Raw genomic sequence first — 25849 nt, forward strand, 5'->3', positions numbered from 1 at the left:
GCCAAGCTATGTTCTTTAAATATTCTGAGTCATGCTCTTTAACACTGTGATTATCAGCTGCCTGGCTGCTTAACTCCTGCCAAAGTTACAGGGTTATAGCAATATACAACTAGGGTAATTCAGTCAAGCTTGTCCATTTACCGCTCCCCCACTTTTTTAAGAGATGGTTTTGCAATCCAAAGCCGCTTATGGTGTGATCTGTTGATTCAAGCACAAATATAAGCAACTTCAGTAGTGTAAATGACTCGGAAAGAATTAGATGATATGTATGTGACTGTAATAATAATAATAATAATAATAATAATAATTAATTACATTTATATAGCGCTTTTCTAGGCACTCAAAGTGCTTTACATTGTCAGGGGGTATCTCCTCATCCACCACCAGTGTGCAGCATCCACCTGGCCAGCTTATTGGTGGAGAGGAGATGAAGCCAATCAGTAGATATGGGGATTGTTAGGAGGCCATGATGATCAGAGGCCAATGGGCAAATTAGTTTTTTTTTTGTATTGTATTTAGTATTTTTTTAGTATTTTTTAATTGTAGTTTGCATACTTAAGCTAATGGACTCTTTGGAGGCAGACAGTGTTACTAGATCATGTAGCTCACTGAGGTGCACCTGGGCACACCGGGCAGTATGTTCCAGAGATTGGGTTCCACCTTTTGTCTGCTCCCTCATGACATCACAGCTATGATGCTGGGGAGGTACACAAGCCAGATATCATTTCCCTGAGTCCAAGTGGCACAATTTTTTGTCGCTTATAGGACAGACACCGAATAATTCAACAGGCTGCTAATTGTTTCAATTCAGTGGTTATAGAGGTTATAGTGACAAATTCCTACCGTTAAAACAATCGTGGTCAATTACTCAAACTTTATTTTGCACCTTATTTGTATTTGCCTTGTCGTCATGCATCTAAAATTTGCTTACACCTTGCTTGGTTGTCTCAAGAGGAACTTTACTGCCATTAGGGAATTTCAAGTGTGCACGAATACCACTACTCTTGTAGAGGAGGAGAGGTTGCTGAGTTGATTTTCCACTGCCCTTGTTCCAGCTATCGCAACTCATTAGTGATGGAGGTAACTTTTACTACTCCAACAGGCTTTATCATCTGGCACAGAGCAAATGAGAACAAGTCTGAAAATAGATTGAAGTAAGGATACCACAATAAAGTCTTCTGTTTTAAAGGAATTGGCACATGTCTATTCACACCATGACTCTATGTGGGAAGGATCTCAATAGCTGTTCTTTTATTTAAGTTACTATAGCTACCTGAAAAAAGGCACTGTCCGTTCAATCAAATAAAGGAAATGTCTGAGACAATCCTGAATTATGGCCCACTAATGCTATCCTCACATTACCTTTTACTTCACTTGCTCAGTACTTTTGTCTTGGTTGTTTATCTCAGCTCCCTGCAAGATTCACCTTTTGCTCATCCAGCAACTTTTACGGTGTGATTTTGGTCTGTGTTAGCAGGACTGGAGGATGTATCACCCAAAATGTATGTGAGTCAGCCCCCTGGAGTGTCATACTGACTCCTCATTAAGAATCCAAAGTTGAATCTTGGGCAGACGACTCATCCAGCTCCACATCCAGCTGGGTTAGAGGCCAGTGCAGAGAGACAGGCCTGCTAGAATCATGTCCAGATGGTCAGCGGAGGGGAGTTCTACACATCGACAATATCACAATCACATTCCAAGGACTTCCATAATGCACTATTCAACAATAGTTACAATGCTTTCAAAGCCTTCTGAAATAAGGAAATAGGAGGATCGATAGGGGTTCATGAAAAGACGGCAGTTCTGACAGATAAACCAGTCTTTCAAAGCTATATGGAGGAGAGGAAAGAGCCATTAAAGCAAAGGAAGTATTTCTAACACTGTACATGAGAGCCTTAGCATTTATGTGTGTGCTGGAGAGAGAAAGCATGCGTGGGAAGCATCTACAGCCATCTCGAGACGGGGTGAGGAGAGTGGATGACTGTTCCTGTGTGGGTGGGGAAGGCATGAATACCATGCAGGGTTATGGTGTTGATGAATTGCGTTATGAAAGGGGCTTCAGTTACACAACCCAGCCCATTTGATTCTCTGCCTGTGTGGGCCGAGAGGGATGGCAGAGCTGCCATGATCCGCACGCAGCCGGAAACGAGGTGCATACAACCCTTCAAGACATTTGGTCGAATGCGTAATTATCTAGCAGCTGTGATGCCAGCGACTCAGTAAGAGCGAGAGAGTGAATGTACCGGGAAAAATCAAGCATCAACAGACTCACTTTCATGGAAATGATGGGCAATTCTTTCATAAGGACAATATCACGGCATAAAGAAGAGGGAGAAAACACTCGCTTATTCTGATTAGTACAGCAGCGTAAAGGACACATTACCCATTAGCTTGTCATTATAATCATATCATTGGTGATTATTTAAATAACATCATCTGTCCAGACGGCTGCTCTCTCAACAAATTGCTATGCGCTAAAATTTGACTGGGCCTTGACATCAGCCATTAAATAAGACATTAGCACTGCCTCAGTTTGGGAAATGTTGCGATTTATCTTGATGAACAGTAACAGCAGTTAAGAAAGTGCCCAGTTATTATGTCTACCGTTTATGTCCTAATAATGAAAAAGCTACTGATATCTATTTCTTCAAGCCACCAACCATTTAAAGGGTCTGATGGGAAGCCCCAAGTAAACCAAGCAGCAGTTCAATCTCTCTTCTTTCTGTCACAGAAGAGGTCTACATTGGGACAGTACCACGATCGGAGTGCTGCTGTGGGTGACGGGTCAAAAGGCAGTGCCTGCTGATAGAAAACACAACAGCTATTAAGGAGAGAATAAACCCCTTTCAACATGAGGTCATGTCTAATTTAACTGCCACTCTGAAAGCCCAAGCACTATCCCCCCAGCACAAGATACTGTTACCAATCAAATAAGTGACTGGACCGGCCACTAGAGAAAAGGGGGGCCTAGAAGGAAAAATGTACCCCAGTCTGGCCCGGGACTCTGAGGCACACCAGCAGTCCAATATGGGGCAGAGCAGCATAATTACAGGATGGCTCGATAATTGAAAACGGCAGAGATGAAAACATTGTCTGTGAATAACCCGCTCCCAAAACAAGAGCTGCATATTTGTGGACTGGTGCAATGCAGGAAAAAGATAGGAAGTAAATAGGGAAAAGATCATCAGCATCATGTATAGGTCATTAGATGGATTTATGACACATTCCTGGAGACGGTGTTTAAAAACATGCCCGCCTTGTGGACTGTGGGAGGGAACATGCAATTTGACACTAAATCGTTCTGTAGGTGCCACTGCTTAAGATTGCTTAGTGAAGCGCCAACAATCCTAGGGGTTTTTCAGACTCCACAGCTGTATCCGTTTTAATGTACATGTTTCCATTTAGCCTTGGCTTAAACACAAACACAGCCCCTATGGAAGGAAAGACAGGGACAAAAAAAAGTGAAAAACAGGGCTTCATGTTGGTCTTAATTGTCTATGGAAAGATTGTCATATTTTCCACCGGGTAAGCTTGAAACCATTACAAGCTTGCCTTCATTAAATTTTCCACAACATTTTGCAGAAATGTCAGGAAGCAGCTGTGGAGGCACTGATTAATTGTCTTTCTTACTGGTTCCCAACTTACAAGGTTATGCTTCATTGAAATGATATCCTTGTCTTTTCACTTCCTCTCAACTACATTAGAACCTCATGAGGTTGACTGAACCATGCATAAACGTAAAACCTGTGGCCAGTTGTTGACATTTAAAATCACAGAACCCAAGGGGAAATTACTGACTCCAAAGGAGGTCTTAGCTTGGCTCTACCTTAAACGGGGTTTGGACACAGCTTGGATCTTGTAGACTAACACATGTCGACCCTTCTGCCACATGAAGGTATCCCCACATTTTACTGGATGCAACTGCATCAAAAAAGAAGGTGTTGCACAGGACTAGCCAAAGCAAGTGGAACAGTATGCCTCATAAGGATTTCCACTGCCAAAATTCTATAAAGAGAAGGTGCAAAAAAAGAGGGAGAGCATCTGGAGGTTGTGACCCCGATTGGAAGAGTCGAAACATCTGCTACAAGTATGCCCTGGCTTCCTATAGTAGAACAAATAAATGGCTCTAGTCACTGTCTGAGGTTAAAAGCTTAAGCACTGGTGGGCGAGCATGCAAGAGTCGGATGTTTGGCTGCCACTACTCTGAGCACCATTGAAAATAAACCCTGTCACTGTTCACGGCTCAGGCTTTGAAGCACAGGCATTTGTGGTATCCACAAATATATCATAAAACTGTGGAACAGATTAAATGTTCAGATCTTTTCTCTGCTATAAGGGCCTAAAGGCCGGAATACACTACACAACTTTTGCCCAGATTTTTGGCCTGATTTGCAATCTGTATGCTTTAGCTGTTGAAAGTCAGAGCCAGTCTGCCATTTTGGGCAGTCAAAGTTGACAGATTTCGCAGAAAATTGTGTCATGTATGATGGGCACGGACTCCGATTTTTGTGCTTCAGACTATGATTCCATCCAGTCGGAGGATATCAGTCATGTTAGATATTTTGAGTCAGTTTTAGACCACATATTGCTTTCATTTGTCATGTATCTCCTAGCAATGAGACGCATGTTTCTGTGCGAGTTCATGTTCGGAAAGACTTGTGTGATCCTCAGTCATTTAGTCTACAATGCCAGTGTACAGGTGCATCTCAATAAATTAGAATGTCATGGAAAAGTTAATTTATTTCAGTAATTCAACTCAAATTGTGAAACTCGTGTATTAAATAAATTCAATGCACACAGACTGAAGTAGTTTAAGTCTTTGGTTCTTTTAATTGTGATGATTTTGGCTCACATTGAACAAAAAACCCACCAATTCACTATCTCAACAAATTAGAATACTTCATAAGACCAATAAAAAAAAAATTTGTAGTGAATTGTTGGCCTTCTGGAAAGTATGTTCATTTACTGTACATATACTCAATACTTAGTAGGGGTAGGGGCTCCTTTTGCTTTAATTACTGCCTCAATTCGGCGTGGCATGGAGGTGATCAGTTTGTGGCACTGCTGAGGTGATATGGAAGCCCAGGTTTCTTTGACAGTGGCCTTCAGCTCATCTGCATTTTTTGGTCTCTTGTTTCTCATTTTCCTCTTGACAATACCCCATACATTCTCTATGGGGTTCAGGTCTGGTAAGTTTGCTGGCCAGTCAAGCACACCAACACCATGGTCATTTAACCAACTTTTGGTGCTTTTGGCAGTGTGGGCAGGTGCCAAATCCTGCTGGAAAATTAAATCAGCATCTTCAAAAAGCTGGTCAGCAGAAGGAAGCATGAAGTGCCCACGACATTCTAATTTATTGAGATGCACCTGTACAAGCCTTAAGTCTACATCTAACTATATGATTCCACTCCCATGCTAATCAAAAGTTTTATTAGCCGTGGTAAATCAGATATAATCAGCGATGCACTTTTATCTTCCTACTGCATCTGTGAGGCATGCAACCTCAGCACACGGTCCTGCCAGATGCACAGCCCGAGGAACATGTGTCTCCCTAACCTCACTTTTCCACTTTTTCCATATTAAACACCTGGGTCCTTCATGGCCTCCCTTCATTGCTCTTGTGTGGTGTGACATTGTGAACTCACCATAAGGTTCTCTGTAAGTCTGGGATCTGCTTGTTTCTCAGGGTAAAGGCCTCAATGCTGCTCCCTCTATGGTAGTCAGGTTAGGCAGGCGAAGGCTGGGCAGTGGGGTGACAAGTAAGATCCCCTGGCCAGGGTGCTGAGATTATGCAGACCACTGTAGAGACAATGAAAGGAAACAAGTTTAATGATAATGTGAGACTAAATAGAGACTATCAGAGTAGCTGAAGGCTTTTCATATCGAATAAATAAACTGGAACTGAGCATCTGCTAGAACAATATTTCCACTCCATTTGGAGCAATCGTGCTCTATTAATATGAATCCTCTGACGTGTTTATGCACAAACCATATTGCAATGTGTCTGTGGGATAATATACGCAATATTATAAATGTTATGAGACATGCCAGTACAGATTCAAACTGATTAAACATCAACCTTTCCTTCAAGATGGTGCTTGTCTTGCACATTGTTTGCCATTTCATAAATTACAAAAATCGTATACAATCGTATACACTGGGCGTAATTATACTGATTGGTAATCTGCCAGAATTAGGTTTTCTGATAGTAAACAGAAAACTATCTGACAAAATGTGTTGCCTTTAACAACACAGACACCAAAATGGCAAAAAGGCCTCAAGACATAAAAATAGCAAAGAACCCAGGCGACAAACACAGGGCTTCATTGTTTGTGGTGAACTGCTGAACCTTGGCCAGCAGTCTATGATGGAGAAAGAAATTTGCTGTAATATTGCTATAAATGTAATATTGCTATTGTTCTGTTTCAGTGCTGGTTATGATACCATGATCAAAATGATCAAACAATGATCAAAATGAAACACGACTACAAATTCATATATTTCTTTAAAACAAGAGTAATGCCAGCATGCATTGTACATCCATTCTTTTATTCTACTATGAGAAAATAAAGATGCCAGAAGAAGCTTCTCTGACAAAGACCACAACCTTAAGGTCTTAGTTCTTAGTTATACAATTTGCTTGGCCTTTGTAGTGCCATTCAGGCCTGCTCTCCAAAAGCCCATCTAGAGATGCATGCTTCACCGTGTTTTCATGCTCCCTACCTTGGAGTGAATGCAGCCAAGCTGTGCTCTTCAGCTTCGCAATCTAAAATGTGCCCCAGGGCTGGAGATATTACAAACACCATTATGCTGCTCTGCTGCACTAAGACAAGCTCAGCTAACCCAGAAAAACAAGACATTTCTTTGAGGTTGCATCACAATCTGCAGTGGAGCTCACCCAGGGTAAACACAGGCAACACTTCCTCTCACCCGCAACAACTACAACAAAAAACAGGGCTCATGTATATTGCACTGCACACCAAATCAAGACTTTCAAAACGTTTTAACCATACCATTTTAAAGGGGGGGGGGGTACAATGCTGTTTCATGCATTCAGAGTTGTTTACACTGTTAAAGAGTTGGATTCTCATGTTAAGCATGGACAAAGTTTCAAAAAACAATTTGGATGTATGACGGAGTATTTCTGTACCAAAAATCGTACTTCCGGGTTCGTACAAGTTTCGGAGAGTTTTTTTCGATCGTGGCTCTTCATGACGTAGACAAGGGTGGATGAATCAACCAATGTCTACGTCAACACAAATGATCAACCTTACCGACTAGGCATGGAGTGAAGTATATTTTGGTTGCTGGAATGGGTTTCAGCACTTTGGTGTTAGTAAACCAATGGTTTGTGCCAATGGTTTCTATGTTCTATGTAGGCTTATGGTGCTTTAGGGAAATGAAGTCCAGCTACAGTATTTATATTGCTTGCTCTAAACCCTTTACAAAGGAGCTCTCCCACAACAGGTCGTCAAGTACTCACAAGAGAGACTATTCTTACCACTGAGATGTGCTGTGATGGGGGCAATGATGAGTGCTTCGTCTTAAAAAAAAAGCATCCAAAATAGAGACCCAACATTGAGCTTTTAGCTAAATGAACAGGCGATGAATTGGATATGTACAAAGTATAAATAACTGCCTGTAATTATATGACTCCACTTTTTTCCCTGGAAATTATCATTTGAAAGTACTTGAGAACATGTGGCACATTTTGTCAAAGCTCTCATAAACTATGCTCTGTGCCACTTCACAGTGTGTGAATTAAAATGTAAAGAGTGACAAGTGAATTCATATTTTCTATTTCAATGATCTGAGTAATTTCAGCAAAATGATTTTGGTGGAAAACGAGCCATATTATGTCATGCCATAAATGCGTTTCCAACCCCCTTCCCAACATCCTCACACCATTTTCTGCCTATTTGTCTTAAAGTGAATAGGATTACAGAACTGACACAGGAAATATATTATTATGAAGCTGTTTCTACCCTAATCCATTTCCATTTACTTCAGTGAGAGAACACAAACCCCTCATAAAAATGAAATCGTGCAGCCTGATCTACCTGGAGGAAGTCCTAGTTGTTCAAAAGGATCTTATGTAATATCAAAACACTTAAACAATTCTTTATTTGAAGGTTCCAGTTCAATTATTAATGTGTGTTGCATGCTAAGATGTAAAGTCACAATGCCAGATTTGTTGTTTTTTATTTATGTACATTTCTTTAGAGAAATCTGCAGTATATGAGTCACAGAATTTCAGATAACGATTTATACAGGCAGTTTATTGGGCACATCCTGGCCAACAACCAAGCAGCTGAGTGTAGCTCAGTGCATTTAGCCTTATTTACACTAACCTGGCTCGAATATTGCATGTGGTCAGCGACCACATCCTTTGAGTAAAATTTGTCAAGGAGATGAACCTTCCTCTTGCCTCACTTCCACAACATTATTCAGGGTGCTAAAAAATTCATGCAGAGTAATACAGTAAAGTTAGCAAGATCATTTGAGGTGGCATTAAGAACCTAAATGTATCATGGAGGAGGAAGGGCCCTGGGGCTAGAAGAGCTGTCATCATTCTGACTCGCCCCTCATCGTACCGGCCCTGCAACCATGGGAACCAATGTGCACTCTGTCAGGTGCACCTGCCTCACCCTGACACCTCCATTGCGCTCACCGCTCTCTTTTATTTCCTCTTTTACACATTCTCTTTTAAACCTCTTTTCCCCTGCCTGTGTATCATTTTGCATTCTCTTGCATGTCTGATGAACTATGAAGCCACCCTTTCCAAATCTGAGCCTCTTTTTACTTGAGGAAGTCGGTTTAATGAAGCCCAGCTGGGGACAAATAATAGGGTGAGGAGGAACTGTTACTACCCAGAATAGATCAACCAAACACCAGTCAAATCACCATCCATGGATTGTCATCGATATGCGCAATATTAACAACTACATGAACAAATCCACACTCTTGACCCTCGCAGCATCACAAGTTCTCCCCATCTCGCACTCTCCTCCTCCTCCATAATTAATACCATTCTTTTTAATAAATACTCTTAACACTCACTGCCTTTGTGTCTTTTTAATAGAACTTGTAGCTCCAGGCACCATATAGAGACAATGCAATTACCTTATATTTAATGGGGCGACTTAAAAATTTATGGAAGGAAACTGGAAAGTACTTTTGACAAATGACACAACCAACAAAGGTGACAGCTCCCTCCTTCGGCTTAGTCTTAAAAAAGAAGGCAGAAAAAAAGGAAAGGATCCCGTTAAACCATCACATGTCTCCCAGCACAAACAAACAAATCAGTAGGCTCTGTTGTTCTCCTTCAGCCCCAGCTGCACACAATCCCCCACCAAATCCCCCCCTTCCATCTTTCTCTCTGCTTCCTTCCACCCTTTGATTCCCATGCCTCTTCATGACAGGGCGTTTAAATGGAAAGAGCACCTCTTATAATTGAGTGCATCAATGAGGAATTTGGCGCATAGTTGTGGTCATGACATCAGAGTCACACGTTTATTGTGGGGCGGTGAGTGTTCCCCTGACGGCCGAGGTCCAGTGTCATGTTACCCCTCACAAGAGCCGGGAAATCGGGCTAAGTGGATTTCCTGACGGCACATGCTGACTTGTACTCGAATTAGCTCCAATGACAGGCCAAAATAAAGATTTGAAATAAAAGTGGCAAGATTGGTTTTCTGTGCTTTTAACTAATATGTCTGATCTTCGCAGCAGACTAAGAAAGGGTTCGCTTCTGGTCAGTGGGTTGGCCATCCAATCATCTTTGTACTCTGACAGAAGAACTACTTTCACATGTGTCATGATGTATTTGGTCAATCCAGATGGGACCTTCCCATCTGAATAGTATCTACGAAACAAAAGTAAAATACAGAGGCAACTAAACAACAATATATATACAAAACATTTATATAGAAAATATATACGATTTTTAAATAATAATAAAAAATTGTGTACAGCAACCATTATAGCACGGCTCCAACGTCAAGAACAATTTAAATGCTTTGCAAAAATGTCAAGATAATAAAAGACACATATAACAGAATCAGCCAGATACCCCTGTGCAAAATTATGTTTGGTATTCAATGATTTACGAGTTGTCCAGTCTTAAAAGGCGAGAAATTGATTTATTGCTTACGACTAATTTGAAACATGAGGCAAATACCTCTAGAGGTTTTCTAGTCAAACAAAGCAGCTGAAACAAAAATATTTAAGTCTCATAGTTTATTGTGATTTAGATAAGCTATAAAGCCCTAATCACACACTGTTGATTAGGCAAAGTTCCAGAGGGAGTGCTGTCTCTTTATTGCTTGTTTATCTAAAGAGTCAGCGGAACCACATGACCAAGAACGAGGCACAATGAGCATCTCCTCAATCCAGCAGGTGTAGAAGAGCTGGGCTTTCGCTCTGTAATCAGCGCATTGGGAGACAGGATTTGGGCTGCAATAAATTGGAGCCACATGGTGTTTAATGGGCATTAATCACAGAGTGCCACGGCCATCCTGCGCAAGCCATGACAGTCGCCCCCCAGAGCAAGCTAATCAGTGTCATCTTCTCCAGCCTTTCGCATCACTGTGCATCTGACTTTTAGGCCCAGACTGAAAGGGGGAAGTGACATTTACATCATTGGGGGATGAGTGGACCAGTTACCATCCTTGTCACCCCTTTCACACGCAGCGCTCTTTTCAGATCAGAGGCGGGCCGCGGTGAAGGAATGGTGCCAGCATCAGCACGAGTCCATCCGCTGCCAAGAGAATTCTCCCCTGAGATTGAAACGGGGGCAGTGTGACTTATATCAGACAAGCTGAGAACATTACATTGGGTGTGATAGTAACAGAGAGTATAGCTTGAGGAACCCATTTGTAGAACACCCCATTCCAGCCTCCACGCTGGCCAAGGGCCGAAGAAGAACCTCTCCTCGAGGACCACGGCGAGGTCACTGGGTTCAGCTGTCTTTTGCCGTGTAAGGCGAGTCCGCCCACTTGTCCTTCTGTTCTTCTCTCTCCTTCCTCTACTAAAGAAAAACAAGAGCAGATTCTCCATGATAGCACCGTGAGTCAAGCTCACTCTATCTGTTCCAATCTCCACACTGTTATACAAGTCAAGAAGCTGGCGCTGAGCTGGTGTCTGAGTCAGTCTGTAAAATACATCCAGGCCCCGTCTGTCCAGTTTCCACTCATTTTCTCTCTAACATGCCTTTTCACCAATTTACTTCAGCCGAGAGAGGGAGGGCGGTTGTTAAAAGTACCCAGGCAGTTTGGTGGGGACTTTGACACAGCAATGGCAGTTATTTGGGCTGAAATGAGAGCTTTACGGCTGTGTAATTGATGGACTCGGGCAGCACAACCACCGCACAGTGCCATTACCCTGTGAGAGACATGCACTCCTTTTATAGAAGCCCACCATATATAAACATACCAGCTCAAGGTTGAGGAGTCCGGAGACTTGATGCAGCAATGGCTATTAACACCCAATCAGCAATGGCACCAGTCAGAATGAAACACAAAATAACACATTTGCCACCTTTCTGGTTTTCACTGAAAATATGTCATTCCAGATTGTTGGCTAGAGAATAATGGGAGAGTAATATAGTGTACGATTTCCTGCTAAATTATCTGAGGTGACGCTAGACATTTTTATTCCTGGATATTAGGTATTGCAGCAGGAAGAGGGTCTTCCTGTAATGGTCTTTGGTAGGCCTGTAGTGATAAACCAGCTGCTTTCAGCAGCATCCTCTAACCAATAACCCTCTGCTTTCTCCTAGGGGGGTAAATAGCACATCCTGTGCAGCAATCTTGTAACACGGCGCCACTCCTTCCATCCCCTCAAACCTAAATCTGATTCAAATGTAGTCTTGATTTATTATGAAATTCCCTGAAACCTGCTTTACACAACTCACGAGTGAAGAATGTTTATATAATATTTCCTTCTATACATCAGAAAGAACTCTGAGTCAATGAGGGTGTTCAGAAAAAAATTCAATACAGTTTAATAGCTAGGTTTCCATGAGAAATCAGTTCTACATCTGCAACGCACAATCTTCTGTAATTCTAGAAAGAATAGGCTACATCACTGCCAGAACAGTTGGTCAGAAATAATGTCATTAGCTGACATTATAGTCTATTCTATTTTTAGGCTATTGATATAGGAACTGTTGTTATTATATAACAATAGATAGAGCGATAGATGGCTAGAACGACAGAAGGATATATAGCTAGAATTCTGAATTTTGCAAAACCCAGTGAATAGGCTTGATGCAATAGTCAGTGTTGAGAGTGTTACCGGTGTTAAGCTGCAACACTGGTTATGTCACTTGCCCACCACAGCACCACCCCCCACCGTCTTTTTGATTTTTTTTAGTAATAAAAATCATTTAGTTCACTTAGAAAACAGACACTACAATTAAAAACTGAATGTGGCTGCTCAATGCAGCTTGCCAAACGACAGTCGCATCACAGATCAGCAGCAGGAGTCAGATTTCATTTATCACGCGAGGAGAGTGAGTCGAGCTGACCGACAAGAAGAGTGAGGTGAGACAGACAAGACGATGGCGGAAGTATTTTTTATTTATTTTTTTACATCAAGTGCCTCCAAGCTTTCTTACTCGTTTTGCTAATAAACATGCTGTTTCTTATTTATTTGGTTACACAGTGTTTGCTGGGGTTTTTTTTATATTTAAACTTTGTGTAAGTTATTTATTTTATATTAGGCCTATAGCATGGTGCATTTTTATTCGGTTTGTTAATAAAAGTTATTTGTTAACAAAATTTCCTCACCATCACAACTCTACCAGTGAGTGACAAGCAGCCTTTCAGGAAGTCAATGAGTTTCACACTGAAGGGAAGTTGCTCATAAGACTTTTCTGAAATCCCAATGACATTTTCAATGAACAAATATATGCTTCAGTCTAGGTCAAAGGTCACACTAAGTCCAGGAACTAATGCAAAAGAGTCCTTCTCGCACTCATTAATCATGATCACACTTCTAGCAAGAGACACTTTCAAGAAAAGGAGTATCGCAGCTGTTAAAAGTAAGAGACAGAGTTGTGGGCCTACTTGAACAGCACTTTATGGAACATAAAGAGTACATTAGACTTCCTGTTGTCTTTCTGAAAAGTGAATCTAGCATTGCTATACCACAAACACTGAGGAAAAATTTTCCAGGGGGTGAAGTGCTGATTCACCACTGCTGGGATAACAGTGCCGTGGTCATACCATTCTCTGGCCTTTGATATCCACTCTGCTGTGTCTGCACTGAGCTGTTTTTAACCCAACACCAGAGTCAAGGAAGCTGTGCTGCTGCTGAAAGCCCTTCTTCGAGACAAAGAGTTTTCTGAGAAGAACCGACGGTGGTTAATGCATAAATGTGTCGCTTACACACTGCAAAAGAGAAGCAGACAGAGCAATATGCTGATTCGACCTCAACCGTGCTCCATTTCCAACTACACAGGAGGATTTTACCCATGATCAGAGTGCATCACCAAGCCATTAACGGAGCTGAGAAAATTTGACATTTTGCGGCTCTCCCCTAAGACCCAATAGAATAATATTATTACTGGAGAGAGAGTGCCCTGCCCTCCAACCACTCCTATAATTAAGAGTGAATACAGGCCACGGGGGACGATCCTGGGGGCCAGGAATATCAATCAGACACCCCACAGTGTTTCTCTGGGCTCTGCTGGCTGGCCCACATAATAGAGAACACAAGCCTGTTTGCTCTGTGACGCCTGTCCCTTTAACTGTCACTCTGCTGGAGACAGACATGTGCGGGAGATAATAACAGTCCCTCCGAAAGCCTCCTGATGCATTAATATTGAAGTGCAGGACTAAAGTGGCCCACTACAGTCAAGCCTGGCAGTCAAGGCCACATAATCCAGCGGAAATAGAGAGGGAGGGAGAGCATTTTGTGCCACTTGAGTCCTAAGGACATGGTTGTATTTCCAAAAACAGGACCCTGCCTTTATGCTTTGCCTGTGGGAAGAGCTTGTAAAGTAGCTTGTGTCCCACACGCACAATAACATAGCCAAAGTCACACCTCGTCATGCCGTCCAGGTGCCAACTTTCCCAGGAATCGCCATATTTCCTTTTCCAACCAGAAATACAGTCAAAAGTCTCGCTCTACTGACACCAACTGCAAACAATTCTTGATGCTAAGATCTTTATCAGAGTAGGGCTGTTCCTACAAATTGGGCCTACCTGTGTAATGCGATTGAAGCCTTTACTTCCAAGAATCTGACAGGGAGACAAAGCGTCTTTGGTGTCTGGCTCAAGTGCTGAGGGTGGAACTGTCACAGCTGTGTGAGGAAGGAGAGGAAGTCACTGTGGCATCATAATAATTATGGCATCTTCAGTAAAATAACAGCATCTCCATTTCCTCTACACAGCTGCTCTTCACCTCTGGCTTTGTGCCTTTAACTCATCGGCTGGCCAATATAAGATCAATTTTCAGATGATCTTTTCAGATAAGTTTTTTTCACTTCTGAAAGTCTGTTTATTCCTGTAAATGGAATAAATTTGTACAGACAGTCATGGGGAAATTATTTTAAATGTACACATATAATTGCAATCAATTAATCTGGTCTTTTTCAGCGTGCAAGAGGTGGCTAAAATAATTATTATTCAACATTTTTGACAGAGCGGCCACAACAACGTTTTGATGCCTCACAAACAGAACAGAAGCCTGTTTTTACCCTCAGAGTAAATAAAAAAGCAGGTAATTATGAAATAGAATTTTGAGATATAAAAGCAGAATTTGAGATATTGAGGTGTAAGTCACAATAATGAGATATGGAGTCACAATTACGAGAAGAAAAAAAAAGATTCTGAGATATGAAGTTATAATATGAGACAAATTCATAATTATAAGAAATAAAGTTAATTATGAGAAAAAGTGGTAGCTGTCAGATTTAATTCTGAGATCTTGCCAATGTGAGACATAAATGTACATTTATGAGGAATAAGAATGAAAAAAAAAAGATGCAAGATATAGTCGCAATTGTTATAAAAGTCAGATTTTGAAATATAAAGTCATAATTAGGACAAATACATGTGCGATTCTGGGATATAACAAGTTATATTGTGAGATATGAAGTCAGAAATACCTTCTTTTTTTAATCAGAGGCAGAAACAGGCTTCTATGGATCTGATGTTTTCAGTGAAAGAAGTGTCAGACAAAAATGAATTAATTCTGTCTCCTTATCTAAATCTGCCTGTCTCTATCCCTGAAAGGCCCTCAAGTGTGTGCACAGACTGAGTGGCTTTGGGCCTCTGAGGAACTGCTGAAATCAGAGAGAAATCGGAGATATTACATTAAGAGAATACACAAGTGTGACCTGTGATTTTGATGCATTTACTAATCCTTTCCATCGAGTTGTTCAAGATGTTAGCACTAACATTACAATCACAGAAAGTCAGTGAATGCACAATCTTGGGTGATATCCCAGGTTCTGTGTCAATGACGTTGGAGGAAGTGGTAATGTAAAGGTGCGAACTCAACTCCCACAAGACTGTAGCTACAACACCACAACAGTGCAGGTGACTGATTCGCTCGCACACACGTACACATCTGCCCACATGCACGAGCAAATCTCTATAGCTCTCTTTGAGTGAGGAAACAAAGGAAGTGAGGTGAAGAATGATGAATTGTTTTTTTGTTAATTTGCTCTGACTAGAGGGTCAGGCCACAGGTTTTCCAGCTATGGAATTGGGGTCTGCCACACATACTTGGGCAGAGAACAAACACTGATTAACAGTTCCAGGCTTGGAAACTTTGGGTACCACTGGAGGAAAAAGAAATGGAGGAACAGGCCAGATTTCCCCAGACCAAATATTACCCATGGAAAAGCTGGGCACTAGCACGCAAATACACATATTTGCGCAAACAAGCGCAAAGCACTTTCTGATGGCATTGTCATTTTTTTCTTTCCCTTGTTGTGAGTCTCTTTGAGAAATTATTTTTCCAAGCTACTTGGAAAGTGGAAAATCAAGCAGCTCTCTGGCGTTTTCCACATCTGTCGTAACGTGACAAGTCCTCTCCCCGGGCATGTTCATTTCCAAAGTCAGGTCCGTAGTGTAATCTGACCATTAATTTCCATTTCTAAAAGACACAAATACATCACAAAGGCAGCACAGTGGGGATGGAACCGTTTATTCACAATTTCTCAGCCTCTCCCAGCACTGGGATGAAACCCCTCAATACGAAATTAAGATAATTGTTTTTCCAGTTACATTGACATGCAGCTGAGCCTTTCCGTGTGCCCGTGTTTCCCGCTCAGCTTGTTCCATATCATGTTTGTACCGTGGCTGCATTCAGCTGAGTCACATGTGATACTGGGGAGCCATGAATAGCTAAAACAGATACTTATTTGGCTAACGGGTTAGCAGATTCACCTGTGAGCGCCTCAAACAATCACCAAATTAAAGTCAAATTAAACTGTAATGACGCAGACCTTATTACAGACCAATCTACATTGACTGGCATATTAAAATTACAATATAAATAAATAACAACAAATTTATAATGTGAGTGATATTGCAGTTTAGTGAGTCAGATATTGATTCAAGAACCGTTTTAACTGATTCAGTGAGTTCATTTAGTAAAGGATTCATTCAGATGAATCCATTCAGTAGAGGATTCATCAGACTGATTCACATAGGTAACTCCTGACTTTGTGAGTCTTTTTGAATGATTCATTAAAGGAATCAGTTATTGAATTAAAATAATCAGTTATTGACTACACACTGTAAATATATGATTCACTAAAAATAACCAAGTCATAAGAGTCATTTGTTATTTATTCAGAATACACTGGTCAAGTTGTATGTATATGATTCACTAAAGAGAGCAGGGTCATAAGAGTCAATCGGACTACAATGGTTATGCTGTATGAATGTGATCCCCTAAAAAGAACCACATCACAAGAATTGTTAATGTGTGAATAGCCCTACACTTTTCAAGTAGAATAGAAAAAAATAATTGTTTTCTTGCTAATTTTTTTTAGTACATGTATGTTTATCTCATCACATCAGACTGTAAACTCAAATTAACTTTCAATTCAACACGGAGTATGTCATTCTAAAAGCTAAAAACTATTGTCTATCAGCAACTCACAAAGTGAAAACAATGCCCATGCCCAGACACAAATCAAATGCTCCAGTCTGAATGGCCATTGCAATTTCAACAGGCAATTTCCCCTCTGATTTCGGTCTTAAAAACACATCTGCCACACTTGAACAACTTGAACATTAATTTCACCTGACAGACACGAAACCCTTTTTTCAGTTTTCCGTGCACAGGAAGGTGTAACTGTGGATGAGAGGAAAGTTCAGTTGATGTCATAAGCTGACTCTCAAGGGGAAAGCCCTGTCTTACAGAATCAGATCCAGACAATGAAGTTCTTAGTTCAGCCATTTGTCCTCAGAGATCTGAGCTAAGTGTGGAGCAAATACAATTCAGTGCAAAGAAAGACAAAAAGAGGGATGAGCCTACAAAATCCCGAGTTGTGAGTGTGTTGCGTAACACCCAGGATACCCTGTTTTGTGTCTCTGACAATGCAGACCTCCTCGCAGATGGAGGGGATGAGGTGGCACTGAGGTCCACCGCCTAACTCGGTTGAGAACCTCGCGGTGAACTCTGGCAGCGTTTGCGTGACTTACATAACAGATGCTGCGCTGTCTCGCTGGGGCGGAGGGGTATACAAACTGCGCTGTGCGAGTCTGTGTGTGTGTGTCAGAGGGGTGGAGGGGTACACTAGCTTCTCTGTTAAGAGTCTGAGGTCACTGCTGGCCCCCATCACAAACAAGTCCTCATCATCTGGACTTGAGCAGGAACGCACACATGAGGCCTCTTGAATGTTTAAGTGTGTACGTATGCTGTTTGTGTACGTCTCTTAAGGGTGTGCACGGATCCCAAGAAAACTTGTTTATACGTGTGTATTTACATTTATCCCTGGAGACACATCAGACTAGGGGTAAGAAGTAAATAAGCACATAAACAAACCGTATAGTCAAATCATGGCCGTTTTCTATTTATTTTTTTAAATGAAAGAAAAATGGATAAGCTATCTTGCAGCTGAGGTCTAACTGCCTCACTATATTTACATGTGAAGTTATAATCGAGCTACAGATTCTATTGCTCTGTCCAAGACAAGTATACATGCATAATTGAATATTTGAAAGATTAAATTCATGTCACACGTCATCTCCGTCTGAGGCCTAATATCATCCGATTAGCATGTATACATGCTGGACGAAGCCGAGCTACGACCACATTATCTAGGTCTGTTAGTTCGCCTTGCAAAAGCTGGAATGGCACAATATTAGTCAAAAATTAAATAAAAATAATTAAATTCAAAACAAATTATTATTTTTTTAAATCAAACTTTTGAGGTGTATTAAAATTACATGCTATTTTTTCTTAAAGTCCCCCTGTAGTGAAAATCAAGTTTTTTATGTTGTTTATTTGTCTATGTGGTGTTTTTAATATGCTTTTAGACAAACCATGTGCCAATCTATTAATCAACACCATAAAAAATAAACTCTAAAATCAATAGTTTTAAATGCTCATTATTATGTACAGTACAATGCAAAAAGTATAATAATTTCAAGATCTGCTAAATATAAGTGTTAGTGTAGACTAGATATTAGTGTACATTAACTTTAAGAGGATGGCAAAGGCAATCTAAATGTAAAAAAATAGGGCAAATGAACATGGACAATTAAATATTGAATATCGTCAGATACTGATCAATTACTAGTTAAAGTCTGTCTAGTGTTTATTTTGGGTTCAGTTTCATTAGTAAGCAGTCAGTAATATTTGCCACCCAGGAACTCAAAACTGCTAAAGCCATGTAGCTAAATATAGGCCTAGTTCTGTTGTAAATCTAGAACAGAACATTCTAATAATTTGTAATCTGTCACACTCACAAAACCTGTTACCTGTTTCACGTCACTGCATCACCTGATTGAGACACAGTTTGAGATTATAGAAAGGACACCCAAATACTACGTAATTGATGATGCTTTACGAAAATTATCTGAGAGCTGCTAAATCTGCCACGTCACAGCTGCACCTGATTAACACATGTTGCTATAATCTGAAAGTAGTTCTGGGATAAATTTAGAACAGAACAAACAAATAATACCAAAAATGGTTTGTAACACTGGTAAAGCAAAACCAGGTTGATCCCATTTTAACCCAGATTAGCCATTCAAGTACTTTCTATTGCTGAGTTGTAGTGAAATGCAACTACGTCAAATCTGTTCAAGAATCTCAGACGTAGACGTCACATATTCTGAGTGTGTTAATACGGATTTCAAAGAAAAAAAGCCCCTATACCATTGTTATAGTGTAAAATAAACTGCTAAATGAATTCCAGGCACGACCATTTATGTGCTGAATAAGCCTGATTCAATATCCACTGCACTGTATTTGAACTCTATGTGTATTTATATCAGTGGCGAGCGGTGACTTTTTTAACCGGGTATGCTGAGTGATAAGACTAAAGCTATCGATGGTCGATTAAGTCGTTTAATTTTGGGCTGCGCGCGGCTCATGCGCAAAACACGTGCGAGCGACTGTGAGTGACGGTGACGGTATATAAATGCGTCATCATTCATTCATAATGTACAAATTAAGCTTTTAATGTGATTTAAAATTTAAAAGTGCATTAAAATAGAAACAACACAAAGTTCTTCAACATGGAAAGCAATAGAAATGTAGTAACTAAGTCATTTCCCCAGATAATCGCGGATGGCAGCCATGGTTTGTCGCTACTTGGTACTTGTACTTTTTTTGTTTGTTTGTCCTGTCTTAAGCAATTTTTTCCCGATCAACTTTACTAGGAACGAACTCCTGGACATCAGAAATAGCACACCAAATAACTTTCTGCCAACATTTGAGCATTCAGATGTTTTACTGGACATTTTAGTCGGAGGAGCTGCGTTCCTATACAAGCGCTCCAGGCGACGCAAGCGAGGGAAACGCGCCGGCGCGCTCGTGAAATTCCGACAGCGCGGTTTTAGGACTCCGCTGCCGAGCATTCATCTGGCGAATCTCCGCTCCCTAGCAAATAAATCAGACGAACTACGACTCCTCACCCGCACAAACAAGGACTTTTTAAACTCCGCTGCGCTCTGCTTCACGGAAACCTGGCTGATTGCAGCATTAAGGTTAACGATTAATCGATTAATTGATCGTTAATTTACACGACGATCGATCATGGAAATGATCGAAAATTGACATCCCTAGCCAGTACTGCTACATACATAACATTTTGGATTGTGTTGCCTGTATTACGTCTACAGGACATGATTTTGTGGTATCGTTCTTGTCCAACAACCATAAATCCACCTATTTCAAGCACTAACAATGAAATAACACTCAAACTGAAGTCTGTCTTAGAAACTCTTTGTCCGCCCTGCATATTATGCAACCAATCCTCTTCCATGACACATTAGAAATCTATCAACAGTTCCTTTTTGATTTTCCATCACCAAAAACACTTAACCTGAGTTTAATTACTTTTGCATCAACAAACGCTGAGCAAATGACTGCCTGACCTGCCAGCTCATGAGGTCACAGTATATCGCATGCATTATGTGGTGTTGCATTGCATGCTGATGACTGGAGAAGTGGGGAAAAGGAGCATACCAGCTTTTTATATCACTATTAAACGAGCCATGAAGGGGCCACCCTAAGTTGTCTCGGAAAGAGGCCCCCCAGTCAGGAATGTAGTGGCTGTGCCGCCCAGGGCATCTGTGCGCTGGAGCCACCTCACCGGAGGAATTTCCAGCATTCTTATAAAACTGATAATGGGATGTGTAGCAGCAGGAGTGGAAAATCAGAGGTGCGTTACGAGGTTTTCCACATTCCTCCCTCTCCATGGGCCAGACATGCGTGCCCTGCATATGCTGGAGTCTGAGTGTATGAGGATCTCTCGGTGTGTTTATATCTACCTGATGACGGGATATCCCCACAGGCAGTCCACTGGTGTTGTTTAACACCGACAGCGTTTCTGTGTATATGCTGCAAAACTTACAATTGATGTGGAATGCCATAAGGAATTTATGCGTATGAGTCTAGACATTTTAAAGAATAGAAAAAGACATTATACGCACTACTGTGTAATAAAAGTTTGGGGTCAGTAAGATTTTTGAAAATAAGTTTTTAAAAGAAGTCCCTTTATGCTCAGAGGCTGTATTTATTTGATTAAAATGATTGTAAAATATTGTGAAATATTATTACAATTTAAAATAACTGTTTTCCGTTTTAATCTATTTTAAAACACAATTTATTCTGTCATGTCAAAGCTGAATTTTCACCGTGATACATTTATTCACAATTGATTGATTGATAGACGAACAGAATGTTCTAAAACATTACAAATGCCTTAGTTGCTATTTTTGATCAATTCAATGCATCCTTGCTGAACTAAAGTATTCATTTCTTAAAAAAACGTTAAACTCAAACGTTTGAATGGTAGAGTACATCAAACTCATGGCAGCTGAGGTTTCATTCTTTAAGGCCACAACCTGACTAATGCAACCAATGACTGGTTCTACCAAACTGCAATATTAATACAATCCAATAGCAAAGCCAAAAACTGATACCCCTTTTCTCTAAGAAAGGCCATTTTTACTTCCAACCTGGACAGCTTTATCTCCATGTGTGATAAATGTAGACAGAAACAAAATAAAGATCTAGTTTCTCCCACTGCTGAATGGCTTTCTGCTCAGCTTTTGTTTGGTGTGACTGTACGCAGATGGATGAGTAGCAGCCTCCTCTCCTCGGTATCACAGAGAGATCTCCCATAACTGGCATTGAGAAACGAACAATCTGAACCACTCTCAGCACAGTGGGCATATGAGCATCGGCCCTCTCCATTACAGGCTTTCACAGCAATTTTACAATGTTTCAACAATGTTCCTTTTCCTGAGAAAAATTTAAGTGAGTTCTAATGTTGGAATTTCATGCAATTTAGCATCAAAAGCTGATGGCTAGATATGGATTAAATAAATATGCGAATATTTATTGTTCAACTACATCACAAACAACATGATACTGTTCTGTACAATGTGTGATTTCACTTCTGGCTTCAGATTAAGCATGCCATTATCCATAACCTACACGAAATAATAATAATAAAGTTCATATTTTTTTATTACATTGTATTCATATTATTTTATTTTATTTCATTTCAATTTATTTAACACTACCGTTCCAACATTTTAGGGTCACTAAATGTTTTATTATTACTTTATAAAATTAATCAAATAATACTAAATTTAGCAAAGGACTGATTAAAATGGTAATTAAATTGGAAAATTCATTATTGTCACCACAGGAATAAATTAAAAAAATTTAAACAGAAAAGAGTTATTTTTACATTACATAATATTTTACAATATTACTGTATTTTTTATCAAATAAATGCAATCTTGGTGAGCATAAGAGACTTTTTTTTTTAAAACATTCAAAATCTTAAAGACCCATTTTGTGTACCTGAGAAGAAGTGTTTACTTAATTGAGAAGTATTTACTGTAAATATAATAACTAGTATATTCATAGAACATAATGACATTTTAGTGGTATCAACTACTGAAATTCTGTTATCAGAAAAATCCTAGTTGATGATGAGAACTGGTAAAAAAAAAATCAATATCTCCATATTCAGACATTAAACATTGATGCTTACCAAGGGCAGAGGTCAAAAGGCAGTGTTGTTAAACCATAAACAGCCATGCTATATAATGTTCATAGATAAGTGTCATTGCCCACAGCAGTATGTGGTCAGATCTGTGTCGCACTGTAATGAGGGCTGCAATGCTAGCGGCAGTTTTTCTATTTCCTTCCCTCTGTCCTCCTACTTACTTACACACTCCTGTCTCTCCATCTTCACACACATAACATGTACCCCACGGCAGCATTAACAAAATCCTGTGGGTTTTTTAAATAGAGCAGCACAATCTCAGTCACAGCAACCCATGGCTGCTGCCTCTCCATCTGCCTGCAGATTTTTTTTCCCATTTCCTTCCATTTCTTTTCTGTCTATTCTTCCCTCTGACTCAACTCATGGCTCCTTCCATTCACAGACTAAAAATATAAGTGAGGCCCTCACCTTGCCTTGGTGTCAGCGCGTCAGAGTGTCAGTGGCCTGAATAGAAGTCAGCTGCTCTCTTTTCTTTAGTGGTTGAAGATTCAGGTGGGTTTCATTACTTTAACCTCTCTCTTTCTCCATTAATCTGGTTCTTTCCTGTTCTGAAACCTCTGCATGATTCCCATTTGAAATGCCACACACTGTTTCCCTAGGGCACAGGGATCTTGTATCTTTGTGTCTGACAGATAAAGAAAGTTTATGCATTACCAACAGCCTCCTCTAACATCATTCTTTTTATCATTTTTAATGTTTAAAATCTGTGTTGCGGTAATAAAAAGCTATGGTGAAGTGTTTAGCGCACAAACACATGTTCCATACATATTTAGTTGTGGTGCTCATGTGGGAAATGAAGGTTTGAATCTGGTCTATGCCCAGTTTTCTGTTCCCTCCCTGCTGAAAAGACCAGACTACAACAGAATAATTAATTCTCATACTGGTCCAGGCTGGTTTACGCTGGTTTAGCTGGTTAATCTAGACAAGAAGCCAAACTGAAAACAGTGTTGATGTTGTCAACTAAAATTAAAACAACTAAATTAAATAATATAATAATTAAAAATAACAATTAAAATAATAATTACAATTATTAAAATAAAAATATATATTTTTAAAAATTTAAATAAAATAAATGTTAACTAAAATAAAATCTAAAAACCTTCAGTTAGCTGAGGGGGCAAAATGTCTATTTTTCATTTAGTTTAAGTTAAAGTACTAAAATTATTAAAACTAAAAACAAAATTAAAATTAATATAATATAAAATAATACAAGTATAATAATATTATATTAACATATTGACTAAAACAACAAAATGACTACATCTTTAACTAAAATTAAAAAAGGAAAATACTAAAATAAAAACTAATACAAAATATGAATACATATTAAGATACTATAGTAATGATACTAAAATAATACTAATTACAATAAAAGCAACTAAAATACAACATAATATGCTTGTGACCAGCCTCCTTCTCTACAAAATCCCTCCAAAAAAGGTTTTGCTGAAAAAATTGATTTTATTGAAACGATTGCCTATAAAATCCTGCGTCCAGCATGGAGTGACTCATATGCTAGATGATATGTTTTATAGGGTACAATCCACCAGCCTGGGGTGTAAAGCCAGATTTTTTTCAACATTAATAATGGAAGCCACAGACTCTCAGTGAGCAGCGGGAGTCTGGGTGAGAAAAAGAGAAGGGGAAAAAACTCTGATCTATCTGACAGGGCTGTTTGGAAAAAGAAGAGATAAAAAAGACACTAATTTTAAAAAAGCATCTGATGCTCAACTTCAAACTTTTACCTTCAAACCATGCCGTAAAGGTAAGTTCAGACAAGGTTGTCGGATAAATTTATGCCCGTGCAATAAAAGTCTGTAAATACAGTGGGTACGGAAAGTATTCAGACCCCCTTCAATTTTTCATAAACGTCAAATATGTACCTGGGATAGAGCTGAATCGTAAATTACTTTTATTTTTTACGATATTACGATATTATGTGAATCTCGATCGCAGCAAACTGATTTTCTGGCGTGAAAGCTGCCAGGAATGTGGTTGATTCAGGCCAGTGGAGACAGGTGGTCTCACCTGTGATTTCATGGAATAAATCCACCATTTTCCTGGCTGTTCTCAAGTTTCTCTCACCTTAGCAACTCTGCTCTCCATTTCTCAAATTCGAGAACTGCGAGAAGCCTCACCTGAGCAAAGGTAAAGTGTCTTTGTGCGTCTTTCATCTGACAGTCTCTCGCTGTTATCTTTTCATCCTTTCAGGCTGAGAATGTCATGAGTCTCGCTCTCTCTTTCTCTCCATATGATGTCTTAGCTGACCCCAGGCCTGGGCTAATGTCAGTGGGCCATCTGTGATAGGAACCCTGGGGCCCAAGTGGCAGAGGGCCACATGCCTGCCTGCCTGCCCTCTTCCTGAGTTCAGCCCACACACTGGGCCTGGCCAATGCTATGGCTGCACACACATACAGTATGATACACACAAACAGACACAAAAAATGCTGCTGGGGATGCACAGTACACACGCAAACACTGAAATCTACATTAACCTGCAATAAGTCAAGGGGTCAGCATGACTGAACTTCCTGCCCACTCTCTGCTGCTTTACTTGTGTTCACAGATGCATTGCATTTCAAGTCGTAAACAGCATAAATAACAACTATACAATCATCTAGGTCAGAAGATCACATAATTGTTAAAAACAAATCATGATTTTGAATCTCAACATTGGATCCCGTCTTTTCCACTTTTTCTCTCTCGCTGAAGTGTGAATCACAGAGTGCTTGCCCATGTGGCTCAGGTTGGGTATCCAGGTCTCACTGTTTGCTACAGATCTGGCATTGGCCAGGACCGAACAGAAGGTATGGAGAGCTTAGCCCAGTCGGAGCTCAGGCCACAGACACAGAGAGGGGACGCAGTAAGGGTCTGTCCAACCTCCATCCACACACCTCCACACTCTTCTGGCACTCGGATCAGTGACATTTGCGTCATAAGGCACAGCTAGAGTAGGTTTTGAATGAAAGCCTAAGCATTCATTCTGAAAACCTGGCCATGCTGTTTTTGATAAGACCCTGCCTGAATTCACACTGTATTTGCTCATCTGTGGTTTCTAATGACAGCAACTGTACATTTCAGCAAATGCTTCTTTTGGCTTTAATTACTGAAAGTAATAAAAAGAAAATA

The 25849-nt window shown here is 40.2% G+C and overlaps 1 protein-coding gene across 6 annotated transcripts in view; it reads right to left on the reverse strand.

Moving 5' to 3' along the window:
- Nucleotides 1-25849, reverse strand: part of LOC107675072 (transcription factor HIVEP2-like) — a 73561-nt gene that overhangs the window by 13689 nt on the left and 34023 nt on the right. For 3 of the 6 annotated variants that reach the window (XM_016469271.1, XM_016469272.1, XM_016469275.1), the window contains one exon: nucleotides 5646-5799. The gene's annotated coding sequence lies outside the window, so the exon portion shown is untranslated. Of the gene's footprint in view, nucleotides 1-2660; nucleotides 2803-5645; nucleotides 5800-14207; nucleotides 14280-25849 lie in introns of those variants that run through there. The other 3 variants (XM_016469274.1, XM_016469273.1, XM_016469276.1) reach the window with 3 other exon arrangements.

The sequence above is a fragment of the Sinocyclocheilus anshuiensis genome, unplaced genomic scaffold (assembly GCF_001515605.1).
Source record: "Sinocyclocheilus anshuiensis isolate Anshui unplaced genomic scaffold, SAMN03320099.WGS_v1.1 scaffold776, whole genome shotgun sequence".
Classification (NCBI taxonomy): domain Eukaryota; kingdom Metazoa; phylum Chordata; class Actinopteri; order Cypriniformes; family Cyprinidae; genus Sinocyclocheilus; species Sinocyclocheilus anshuiensis.